We start from the raw sequence: 12615 nt of genomic DNA, 5'->3' as shown, positions 1-12615 counted from the left end.
CGGGCGGCAGGGCGGGATTCGGCGGGACTCGCCGGGGGAAGCGGCTCTAGAGGCCAGCGGGGTTGCTGCGGGCTTTTCCGCCGGCCTGGTGTGTGCCAGGCGCTGACTCGGGGGTCACGCCTGTCGCAGGAGGGGACCTCGCAGACCCCCACGGGAACGGGCCCAGCGCCGGCATAAAGCTTCCCCCAGACCGCTGAGAGGGGGTCCCCCGTTTCTCCTTAAAAGGGCCCTGCGACCTCCCAGAGAGGAGCGCCTTCACAATGGGAAGAGATAACCGCAGACCTCAGAGGTCGTTCGCTGCCATCTAAGAAAAGAGTCTTTTCAGATACTTACAAAAGAATCCGCGAGGCTTTCTGTAAAGCGCCTTGCTTAGGCATTACACCCTCCACCCCGCTCCGTTAGGGGAGTGTGACGTTTCCTCGCTGACCCCCAACCCCCTCCATTTAGTCTTCGTTTGTCCACATCTAAGCAGCTTGCAAGTTTTCTCCCTAAGTCATTCAACTACATCTCTCCTCTCTTTGTCTTCCGTCTTTTGTTTCTGCTCAAGCAGTTATAAGCATGTTATCCAAAGCATTTTTTGTTCTTCCTTTAAGATTCTCTAATGGTAAAGGATCTCAAACATCTACTTTATCTCCATCCCCAGCCCCATATGCCTGAGTGATGTCCAGGCCTGGTTTCACTCCAAAAGGAGAAAAAAGGGAGGAGTGGGGATCAGTAAAGGTGAAGTAAATTAAAATGAGCAATAAGAGTGCCAGAAGTGAAATGGAGTTGAAGGACAATTTGGGATAAAGGAGTAAACTTCTTTTTGTACCGCTGTTGTAACAATACCTTTATATCCCGAATGCCAGGAAGAACATGAAACATCACCATTAGTTGTTAGAAAAGTTGGCTTCCAGTTTTGGGTTTGCTACTAGCCATTCTCCAGTTACTGTAAATTAACTAGTAAGTTGGTCCCCTCTGGGCCTAAAGTTGTCTTTCCTGTTTAAAAAGAAAGGATAATAGCATTGGTGATACAAGGTCTTTTCTAGTGAGAAAATCCTATGTAGGTGAATAAAATGAGCAAAATTTAAGTGCTCTCATAGGACCACTGTAATAGGGAAGAATAAATTACTTTAACCTTTGTATCCTATTGCTTTTGCTACAAGTTAATCACTAAAGGGATGTTGCCTATAACCTTAAATTATACATAATTGACTATCTCTGGGAACTCTGCCTCCCATGTAATGAGCGTTAAGCTAAAATACCTTTCTTTAGCTCACAGGAAACCTCCTGACCAGGTCCACCTGGAAACGGCTGCAGGAAGGAAGAAATTAATACATCCTGGAACCAGGACTTTACCCTCTCCCCTTTTAGTATAAAAGAAGCACGAATTCTAACTCAGGGAAGATGGTTCTTTGGGACACTAGTCCACCATCTTCTCCATCTGCTGGCTTTCCAAATAAAGTTGTTCTTCCTTGCCCCAACATCTCATCTCTCGATTTATTGCCCTGTTGTGCTGAGAGCCGTACAAACCTGGACTCGGTAACACTACCAATATTTTTAACTATACCATGAGCTCTTTGAGTGCAGGAACTTTGCACTTCTGCAACGTTCTCCTTCACCATGGCACTGCTGCCTTCTTCAGCCACTGCAGACAGGCTTCACAACTTGGAAATTCTTGTTCCTGAAATGTGGAGAGCGTGAGCTTTCTGAAAGCACAGGGGTGGAAATGCTAAGATACAGTCTGGGAGTCAAGACAGATAATCTCTCTTGAATTTCCACTTGCTCAAAGCCCTCTTTGTCCACTGACTGCTTTCTGCCCCCTTCCTACCCATGTTTATAATTGTTCCATATGCCTAAGGATAAATTTCTGTTTTAAATCTCACACTCTTAGGTCTGCTCCTGCCACAACACAGCTAATCCACTGCTTCCTAAAAAAGAGAAAAAAAAGAACTCTTAAACATTTTTTTCTTCCAAAAAACCCTTTGTGAATTGGGGTGTGTGTGTGTGTGTGTGTGTGTGTGTGTGTGTGTGTGTGTGTGTTCCTTCCCTGGCTCGCTTTTCTTTATTGCTCCCATTTTCATTTATGCACTTACATTCTCCACATCCCAAACTTAGCTAGCCGTGTATGTGATATAAATGCTTTCCTCTCTATTCTTGTCATAGATCACTATGGTAGATCTACTGTAATAGATACCATTGTATGTCACGTACATATTTGTTCTTCTTAGTGTGTTTGTCTTAGATTGCAGGCCCTCGGAGGTTAGAGCTGCAGTCAGTAGGTCCCTACAGTGCCCAGAGCAGTTCTGGTTCATCATTTGAAATGCTTAATGTTGATTATTTCCTTTTCTGCGAATGTGCTTCTGAGACTGGCTTCTTCCCACCTCCCTCATACTCAAGTCTCCCAGTAAAAATCAGGTAGCCTCTTTTCCCCAAAGTGTGTCCTCACTAAACTTGGATTCAGAAGACTTGAGTTTCCATCTCAGTTCTGCCCATTGCTAACAAATTGTTTTCTGACTAGCCTCTGAGTTTTGACCTCCTCATCTGTAAGGATATCCTTGCTGAGGACAGAGTGTAACAGCATCTGTGGAGCATTTGTCCACTATGAAACCCTTTATAAAGGTCAAGGATCCCGATTACTCTTGCTACCACCCCATACCCTACTCTGTTCTTGGTATCAAGAACTCAAACTTTACTTATCACCTAATTTCACAAACTTCAAGTGGATTTAATGTTTCAATCTTGGGTAGGAATCTAATGGAAAAAGAATTTTGCCTTGAGAATTAGGCTTCTTGAGTTTCTAATCTAGGCACTATTTTTTGAAGGCTACACTGAGGCAATACATTTCAATCACTCTGTGCCTTGGTTTCCCCATTTATAAAGTGATCATGACAAGAACTTCCAGAAAGAAAAGTACTGTAACATTAAGACTATTTACATTGATGAGGTCAAAGACTGAAGGGTATATATGAAATCAACTTATTTCCACTCTGTGTGACTCAGTTTCCCCTTCAGTAAAGTGAAGATAAATGATTATAAGAGAATAAACTTTGACTACATATTATTTGCATTTACCACATTGGACTCAAGTAGCTCATAGATTTTGTGTTTTGGTTTATTTTTCCCATCAACTCAAAGTTGTTGTGAGGCCAGAGGAGTTAATGTCAGTAACATGAGTGGGGATCCCCAGATTAAAGGTTAAGTGAGTCCGAAGCAGAAGTAACTTTGCTCAAAGTCACAGCTCAGCCGGGAGGAGCAGAGAACCTGACTGTTATTTAGCAGTGACTTAGGGACTCAAGGACTCTCCCCAATTCCACGTCCATCACAGTCCACAAATACCCCTTTCTCTCATTTCCCGTTTTTAGGTCTTGGTTCCCTCATCTCAGATCAGCACTGTGGAGAGGGTAGTGAGAGATCACGAAGGAACAGAACAGGAGAATAGGATTAACATGAGGAAATGACAACTTAAGCTATTTTGGCTTTTTTTTTTTTTCCTGGCAGCCTAGGAGAAAGTTTCCCCTAACCAAATGTTTGATTGCCAGAATCTTTTTCTTTCTTTCTTTCTTTTTCTTTTTTTTTTCTGGGCCATGCCACATCGCCTGGCTGTGGGGTCCTAGTTCCCGGACCAGGGATTGAACCCGTATCCAAGACAGTGAAAGTGTGGAGTCTAACCACTGGACCACCAGGGAATTCCTAGAATCTATTTCCTAGAATCTATTCACTTATTTCAGAAAGCCTGCTGAAGTTAATTGGAGCAGAGGCCTAGATTTCCTGGTCTTAACTTATGTAGGATGTTTTTTTTCCAAGACCCTTGTGTATTTGTTCCCCACTTATAAGCCCTGAGCCTTGACCTGTTTGCCACAAAAACCTTTTTGCTGTCTTTTGTATTTATTCACTGTTCATATCTGGCTCTCACTGTATTCTCTTTATGACTGTCCACATCATTTGTCATCTGAAGAGGGCAGAGACTGTGTCTATCTAATGCTCATTATATAATGGCTAATAAAAATGATAATCACTGTAATGGACTTGGGGTTCATAGTCTAACAAACACCAGTAATGGTTGTCGTGAAAAATGGAGCGAGGCCTCAGATCCTATTAATTAACAGGCAATCACCTTAAGAATATTTTTAAAAGCTTTCCTTTAATAATTGTGCACACGTTTTTTGAATGTGTAGAATCTTAGAGATGGAATGAATGTCAGAGGTCATCTATCCCATCCTCTCTCTCAGTGCTACCAGCCTCTCCTCGAACCCTCATGATGATGAGAAGGTCACTGCTTTGCCCAACACCTAGTCAACCTAGATTTTTAAAATATATTGTAAAATACATCATATCCACAAAAGAGTATATGAAAATATATGTGTATCAGTTGAAGACAATAATAAAACAAAGTACTTAAGTACCTACAACCCAGTCAGAGAATAGAAATTACCATACCCTAGAAGTCTTCTTTTATCCCTCCTGATTCATCCAAGTTCAACGTTTAGATCACTCTAATTATAGAAAGTTCTTCCTTATATGGAGCTGAAATGTGTTCCACTGACATAACTACCCATGACTCCTAGTTCTGGCCACTGGGGCTACACAGATTAAATTTAATGTTTCTTCCATGTGACAGCCCATCAGCTATTTGAAGACAGGTATTATGCCTCCCTAAGTAGTTGCTGGAAAAAAACAACCTTAGTTCCTTTTCTCTCCAAATGTGGCTTCAATAACTAAACACAGTCCTCCACAGACCTGGTCTGAGCAAAGTAGAGAGTAAAACTATTCTCCCTCCTTGATTTGGATGCTCTCCCTACCCCATCTTTTTTTTAAAGGTGGCTTTGGATAGGATTGACTTTTTCAGAGGCCGTAGTACACTGCTGAGTAGATAGTCAAAATTCGCATGGCTTTCTTTTGGGAACTGTTAACCCAGGACTCTTCTGTTAAGTAGTTTTAAAATCTAAATGCCAGACTTTACTTACATTAATTCTTGTCAATTTTATTTGGTTGGTTTTGGTCTGTTATTCACTCCAGCCTGTCTATATCATCTTGATTTATTAGAATGTATTATAGTGTAATTTATTGATAGATTGAATTTCGAGCAAGTGTGAAAAAAATGCAGAATACACTGAAACGCCAATGTTAAACTATTCTAAACACAGTCAAATATTTTCTAAATGCTTCAGAAGTCACTGCAGTGTCTCCTCAATTATTATACCTTTGATCTGCGAGATGCCACTTAGCAGAGTGGCAGGTAATGGGATTTCAAATAGCAGAGTGCTTAGTGCATGAGACTCTGGCAGAGAGTTAAAGCCACTGTGGAAAGCAGAGAACATCAAAGTAAAGCTAGTCATTATGTTGGCAGGAGGGAGAGGGGAGTGGGAGTTCATGTACAGTAGTTGGACATCATAAGGAACTGGGAATCTATCATATTTTGGCATCATTTCAGAAGGCGGAACTTCTAGATACATGTACTGCCAGGATATTTTTCTCTCAACAATAGATTATTGTAATGGGCTTGGTTAATGTGCTTGCAATAGTGTATTAAGACCAGGTTCATTGGCACAATTAAAAAAAATCACCATCATTATAATAACAGGTCTTGATTTTGCAGCAAAAATCTGGGCTGCTAATACTTTTCTTTTCTTTTTTTTTTTTTTTTTTTTGCGGTACGCGGGCCTCTCACTGTTGTGGCCTCTCCTGTTGCGGAGCACAGGCTCCGGACGCGCAGGCTCAGCGGCCGTGGCTCACGGGCCCAGCCACTCCGCGTCATGTGGGATCTTCCCAGACCGGGGCACGAACCCGCATTCCCTGTATCGGCAGGCGGACCCTCAACCACTGCGCCACCAGGGAAGCCCTGGGCTGCTAATACTTTAAGGAAAGAAGAAAAAGTCAAAACTTGGAAGGAAAACACCCTAGCACGCACGTTCTTCTCCTGGCTGTTAGGAAAGCACCTGGGGCACAGAGAACAGGCACCGCAGAAGCACAAACACACACACAAGTGCCATCTTGTCCAGCTTCTACATTATGCAGATGCTGTTTGCAGACCAAGTCCTCTCCTGCCCCTACATGTCAGTGTGGCCCAGAACAGTGCTAGTTTCTCTTACATCCCTTGTGGAAAATATTTTGCCCTAAGACTGCCCCTGAAACACTAATTGAACCTGAACATTTTAATTGAACCTCATTACTTGAACTGCGTGAAGGAGATGTGGGTCCCTTGGGTCTGAAATAGGGCGAAAGGAGACTGAACTCACGGTTACACAGTCTCATGGTGGCGAACTACACTGCCTCTGGGAACCTGGCTACTTGTGGCAACTTTGAGTTTTCACCTCCCTTGCTCCACACACCTTGGCTGCCTGGGTCCCTTCTCCCTGTTGCAGAGAGGGAAGTTGGAATTAGATGGAAATCCTCAGAGGCTTTCTAACATTGGGGAACTGCCACCAAATCAGTCACTTATCCCCACAACTAATGCCATTCATTAGCTAGGTGCCTGGCTCTTCCCTATTCTGTAGAACATGGAAGATCAGATACTTGGGGATCAGTGCTTTGTGGGGAATTGTGACATGATTCCTGCAACTCCACAGAACCAAAATCAAACATCACATAAATAGCTCAGTCTTATATTTGTTAGTCTGTCTTTACTTCTCAGATGAAATTGGTCTAAGCATTAGGGGCTCATTGGCCAGTCTCATCAGGATCATTCTTTGTTAGAATAGAATAGGATAGAAATAGGTGATATAACTACCTGGTGATAAAGAACATTTAGAAATACCAACAGAGCAGAAGGGATGCCCAGTTCTGGAAGTCATTTTTCTAGAAAACATAATAACTTCTTAAGTACGTAATGATATTTTTTCAAAGCATTAAATATATTCTTATTTTTAAATATTTTAATTTTTTATCCATCGATCATTCATTCTACAACAATTCATGCATCAGTCGCTATATACCATGCACTACGCCAGACTTTGGGGAAACAAAGCTCATGGAGCTTGGTCTCTTCTGATTGAAATAACAGCTCCATTAGCCATACTCCCTACAGATAGTTAAAGGTGTGAACCACAGACAAAGCAAGCCAAATATATGAACAGAGTTTAATGTTGTAATCAAATATAACATATAAACAGATTCATCTAGTTCATTAAATTCTATTTGTTCATTCCTTCAGTAGATATTGGCTGAACGCCTACTATGAGCCAGGCACTGTGCTAGTCATTAGGGGTACACAGATGATTGAAACACTGGTCTCTGCTTCAAAGAGCTGAGAACCTAATGGGAGAGACAGACACATAAGCAGACAGCCGTGACACACATGGGGGAACAGTGCAACAGACACTTTGGTAACCTACCCAGTAATTCCCAACCTTTTCTTTCTGTCTGGCAGAGCCCTCTTCCCATTATAAAAGTGAAACTGCTTTCCCAGCCTCCCCTTGTAACTAGGAAAAGGGCATGCTACCAAATCCTACTCTGTAAATCTACTGGAGGGATACTGGGAAGGATTCTTCACCTGAAAAGTGATATTCCCAGAGGGGAACTCCTATACCTGCATCTCCTTCTGTTATGGACTGAATTGTGTCCCCCCACCCCACCCCCCTGCCAGATTCATGTGTGGAAGTCCTAACTCCCAGTATCTCAGAATGTGACTGTATTTGGAGATAGGGTCTTTAAAGAGATAATTACATTAAAATGAGACCATTTGGGTGGACCCTAATCTAATACGACTGGTATTCTCATAAAGAAGAAGAAATTTGAACACATGTATACACACACACACACACACACACACACACACACACACACACACGAAAGACCATGTGAGGACACAGGGAGAAGATGGTCATTTAAGATAGAAGAGGGACCTCAGAAGAAACCAACGTGGCCAACACCGTGATCTCGGACTTGCAGCCTTCAGAACTGTGAGAAAATAAAGTCCTGTTGTTTAAGCGCTCCCATCAGTGATACTGTTATGGTAGCCCTAGAAAACGAATAGATCTTCCCTGAATTTGGATGTTGTCATGAGTTTGGATCCACTGCAGAAATCTTGCAAAAGGTCCAAAAGAATTGCAGAGATGCTAACTTAGTCCCTGATATCACTGAGCCAATTCAGGAACCATCTTCTTCTGGACTTCTTTGTAAAGAGACAATAAGCCCCTATTGTTTAAGCTGCTTTAGGTGTAGGAGTTCTGTTACCTAAAACCACAAGCATTGTGATCGATACATGCAAGGGTAGAGGCATTGTGGTGTGGAGATAGGGTACTGCAGGGAAAACAAGGAGAGTTGTCTAGGTGACAACTAAGCTTGGGTCTTTAAAGATGTGCAGAAATTAATCAAGTAAATGGCCGGACAAAGGGTACTTCAGAAAGAGAGGATCATAAAAAGAGCAGAAGCCACCAGCTATGAGGGAGAAACTTAGTAGCAAGAAGCCTTTGGTGTTGTAGGAATCCAAGTGTGGAGACAGGAGGGGCAATACTTAACCTGTGGAGGTTGGCAGGGTTTGGATCGCGGAGCGAGTCTTTGATTGCTGCTAAGAGCTGTGACTTTCTTCCTGTTGGCTTGGTTAAAATGATGTAAGTGAAGGATAAATTTGAGGGATCATAACTGGAAATGGGGATTCCAATGGAGAGTTTTATGAAAGTTCAAAAGAGAGAGGAGAAAACAGAACTAAGGTGGTAGAATCAAGATGCCTGAAAGTCGAGGAGACACAGAGTGATCTGCCCATCATTGTGCTGTATGGCAACTAGGCATAGATGGTAAAAGACTAGAATTATAATGTAATGGGTGGGCCAAAAGTTTTGTTTTCTCTGTAAGATGGCTCTAGTAGCACTTAGTTGTCTTTAACTTCATTCGAAATAATTTTGTTAGATTGTATGTGACAGCTGTCATATCAGCGTGCATTTAAAAAAAGACGTATCCAAATTGGTGAATTTTTGTGTAGCTATTTAAATATTGAAGATGGAAGAAAAAAAGTAACATTTTTGGCATATGATGCTTTATTATTTCAAGAAAGGTAAAAACACAACTGAAACGCACAAAAAAGTTGTGCAGTGTATGGAGAAGGTGCTGTGACTGATTGAACGCGTCAAAAGTGGTTTGTGAAGTTTTGTGCTGGAGGTTTCTTGCTGGACGATGCTCCACGGTCGGGTAGATCAGTTGAAGTTGATAGCGACCAAATCGAGACATTAATTGAGAACAATCAACGTTATACCATGTGGGAGATAGCCGACATACTCAAAATATCCAAATCAAGTGTTGAAAATCATTTGCACCAGCTTGGTTATGTGAATTACTTTGATGTTTGCGTTCCACATAATTTTTTTTTCGCGGCACGCGGGCCTCTCACTGTTGTGGCCTCTCCCGTTGCGGAGCACAGGCTCCGGACACGCAGGCTCAGCGGCCATGGCTCACGGGCCCAGCCGCTCCGCGGCATGTGGGATCTTCCCGGACCGGGGCACGAACCCGTGTTCCCTGCATCGGCAGGCGGACTCTCAACCACTGTGCCACCAGGGAAGCCCCGTTCCACATAATTTAAGCGAAATGAACCTTCTTGACCATATTTCTTCATGCGTTTCTCTACTGAAACATAATGAAAATGTTCCGTTTTTTAAACAAATAGTGATGGGCGATGAAAAGTGGATACTGTACAATAATGTGGAACAGAAGAGATCATGGGGCAAGCGAAATGAACCACCACCAATCACACCAAAGGCAGGTCTTCATCCAAAGAAGGTGATGTGTATATGGTGGGACTGGAAGGGAGTCCTCTATTAAGGAGTGTCCTTCCGGAAAACCAAGCAATTAGTTCCAACAAGTACTGCTCCCAATTAGAGCAACTGAAATTGGCACACGAAAAGAGTTCAGAATTAGTCAACAGAAAACGCATCAGGATCTTCCATCAGGATAACGCAAGACCTCATGTTTCTTTGATGACCAGGCAAAACTGTTACAGCTTGTCTGAGAGGTTCTGATTCATCCGCCGTATTCACCAGACATTGCACCTTCGGATTCCATTTATTTCTGTCTTTACAAAATTCTCTTAATGGAAAAATTTTCAGTTCCCTGGAAGACTGTGAAAGGCACCTGGAACAGTTCTTTGCTCAAAAAGATAAAAAGTTTTGGGAAGATGGAATTATAAAGTTGCCTGAAAAACGGCAGAAGGTAGTGAAACAAAAGGGTGACTAGGTTGTTCAATAAAGTTCTTGGTGAAAATGAAAAATGTGTCTTTTATTTTTACTTAAAAAACCGAAGGCACTTTTTGGCCCACCCAATAGCTGAGAAGAGAAAGCTGAACTTTATCCTAAATGCCAACCTTTGTCTATTTGTATCATTTTTAGTAAAAAAATTTTAAAAATGTATTACTTATTTCCCTGTCTCGTTCAACAGAGTCTACTAGGTGTAAACTAACCTTTTCTTAATGACTCACAGCCCTCATTATGAAAAAGGAGGCATCCTGGTGTAGAGGAAAAGGCTGGGTCATGGTGTAGAGAGAAAGGCCTGTGTTAGACATCATAAAACCTGGGTTTATTCCCAGCTCCAACACTCGCTGATCTGTGTGACCATGGAAAAGTCACTAAGCCTCTCTGTGTAATTTTTTCTCCTTGGTGCCTACTTCATAGGCTTGCTGTGGAGTTGAAATGAGATAATGTGTATGAAAGGGCTCGATAAACTATCAGGCACCAGACAATGAGGCATTAAAATCCTTTTTCTAAAGTGAAGTGACATACAGCACAATGCTGTGTCTAATTTCGAGTCCTGTTGTCCTTTGCTGTTAAATTGTTTGCTGTCTCTTTGCTCTTAAAACACTTCCCTCTCAGAAGGTCTTTCACCCATACCCACCTTGTCCTCCCAGGGCCATGGGTTGGGAAGCCAGAGGTCAGCCTCTTAGAAACTTTGGTCAGTGTAACTCAGTAAGGCTCTGTGTGGAGCACTAAGGATCTGGTTTTGGTTCAAGAGCTTTGTGTTAGCTATTTTGGGTGCTTAAAGGCCTTTTTCACTTCTGGATTTGGTGCCTCATTCCACAGAATTGGGGTTGTCAGAGCCTGACTTCCAGCTAAGCGAGGTGTAACTCTGATGCTTTTATACTGCCAGCTGAACTCCTCAGTTTCCCTCTTCCTGTTTAGTTCTGTTTTATCTCTCTGTAACCAGTTTTCTGTGGTATCACGTACAGATTTCTCCTCACCACTGACTCACACGCCATGGCATAAATTAAGACAGAAACCTTGACCATAACTTTTCAACAGAGAATATTCCTTGCATTCCCATCTTTAAGGATTTGGGGTCCCTGAGTTTCCTCCTCCCCTCTCTTGCCTTCTGATGGGGTCCTCGTTTTAGCATGTTGAGGGCCTTCCAACCCTCACATCCCATAAAGACACAGATGGGTCATTTAAATGGTAGACAATTGGGAGAGTAGATGTATAACCGGATAATTAAAGCCTGCACTTTTGAGTTGGAGCATACAAGCTCAGGTGTGTTGCATAATCTCTCTGGATCTCCATTTCCTTATCTGCAAAATGAGAGTAATGCCTTGTTGCGAGGGGTCAACGTAATAATGAATTTGAAGCACTTAGCACAGACTCTGGCACAAAGGAAGTGCTCATTAAATGCAAGGTGGTGATTACTGGTTAGGGAAAATAGTCCTGGGAGACAGTAAGGATAAGATGCACAGGGTCTGAATTCCTTGGGATAAAAGGAGAAGACAGGAGGTGATAGGAGATGGGGAATACAGGATCCTAGAAAAGGGGTAGGCGTTTGGGTAGAGTGGGTTCTAGACCATAGTCTGGGTTTTGAATTAGCCAAACTCCTGGGATCTTACCAGGATAGGCTAGGTGTGGGGTATAGAGAGAAGAGATATCCAGGAGGTTGAGGTATTTATTACTTTCTTCAGTGACCTCAGCCAAGTCTGAAACTTCAACTTTTACATCAAGAAACTCTCCGTAGGCTTTTTCATCCCAGGTCCCTCACTTTCTCTGCCACACATCCTTCCTTCTAAGTCCCCATCAGGTTACTCTGGGTGGTGGATTAAAGATGGCCACAAATTCCTGGATACTCCTCCCTGGAGAGATGGGATCTATTTCCTCTTCTCCTGAATGTCGGCTGGCCTCTGACTGCTTTGACCAACAGAGTGTAGCAGAAGTGACACCGTGAGAATTCTGGGCCTGGGCTTTGAGAGGATTTGCAGCTTCTATCTTTTTCTCTTGGAACCCTGAGCTACCATTTAAGAAGTCTGGTCCCCCTACTAGAGAAAGCACGTGCAAAGACCCTGAAACTACATGGAAAGGGAAAGGCACCCAACTAAGATCAGTCTTTCCAGCATCTCAGGCAAGATACCACACATATGAGAAAAGTCATCTTGGACCATCCAGCTGAGCTGAGCCCCCAGCTGAATACCACGTGGTTCCTGACCCACAAAATTGTGAGATATAATAAAATGGCTGTTTTAGACAGCTAAATTTGGGGGTGGTTTATTATATAGCAATAAATAACAGGACCAAATAAGTACAAAATAAGGTTTATTTGCAATATTTTGATTGGGCACAAAGAATTTCAGGGATGAAGGGCTCCCTAGGATCTCTCCATCAAAATATTCTTAGAGATCATTATTGGAATATGGAATACAGTCAATCATATCACTATTACTGATTGAAGGCCTAAAGT

Source organism: Lipotes vexillifer, unplaced genomic scaffold, assembly GCF_000442215.2.
Source record: "Lipotes vexillifer unplaced genomic scaffold, Lipotes_vexillifer_v1.1 scaffold238, whole genome shotgun sequence".
NCBI classification, from domain to species: Eukaryota; Metazoa; Chordata; class Mammalia; order Artiodactyla; family Lipotidae; genus Lipotes; species Lipotes vexillifer.
The sequence above is the reverse complement of the archived record's forward strand: the minus strand, read 5'-3'. Positions refer to the sequence as shown.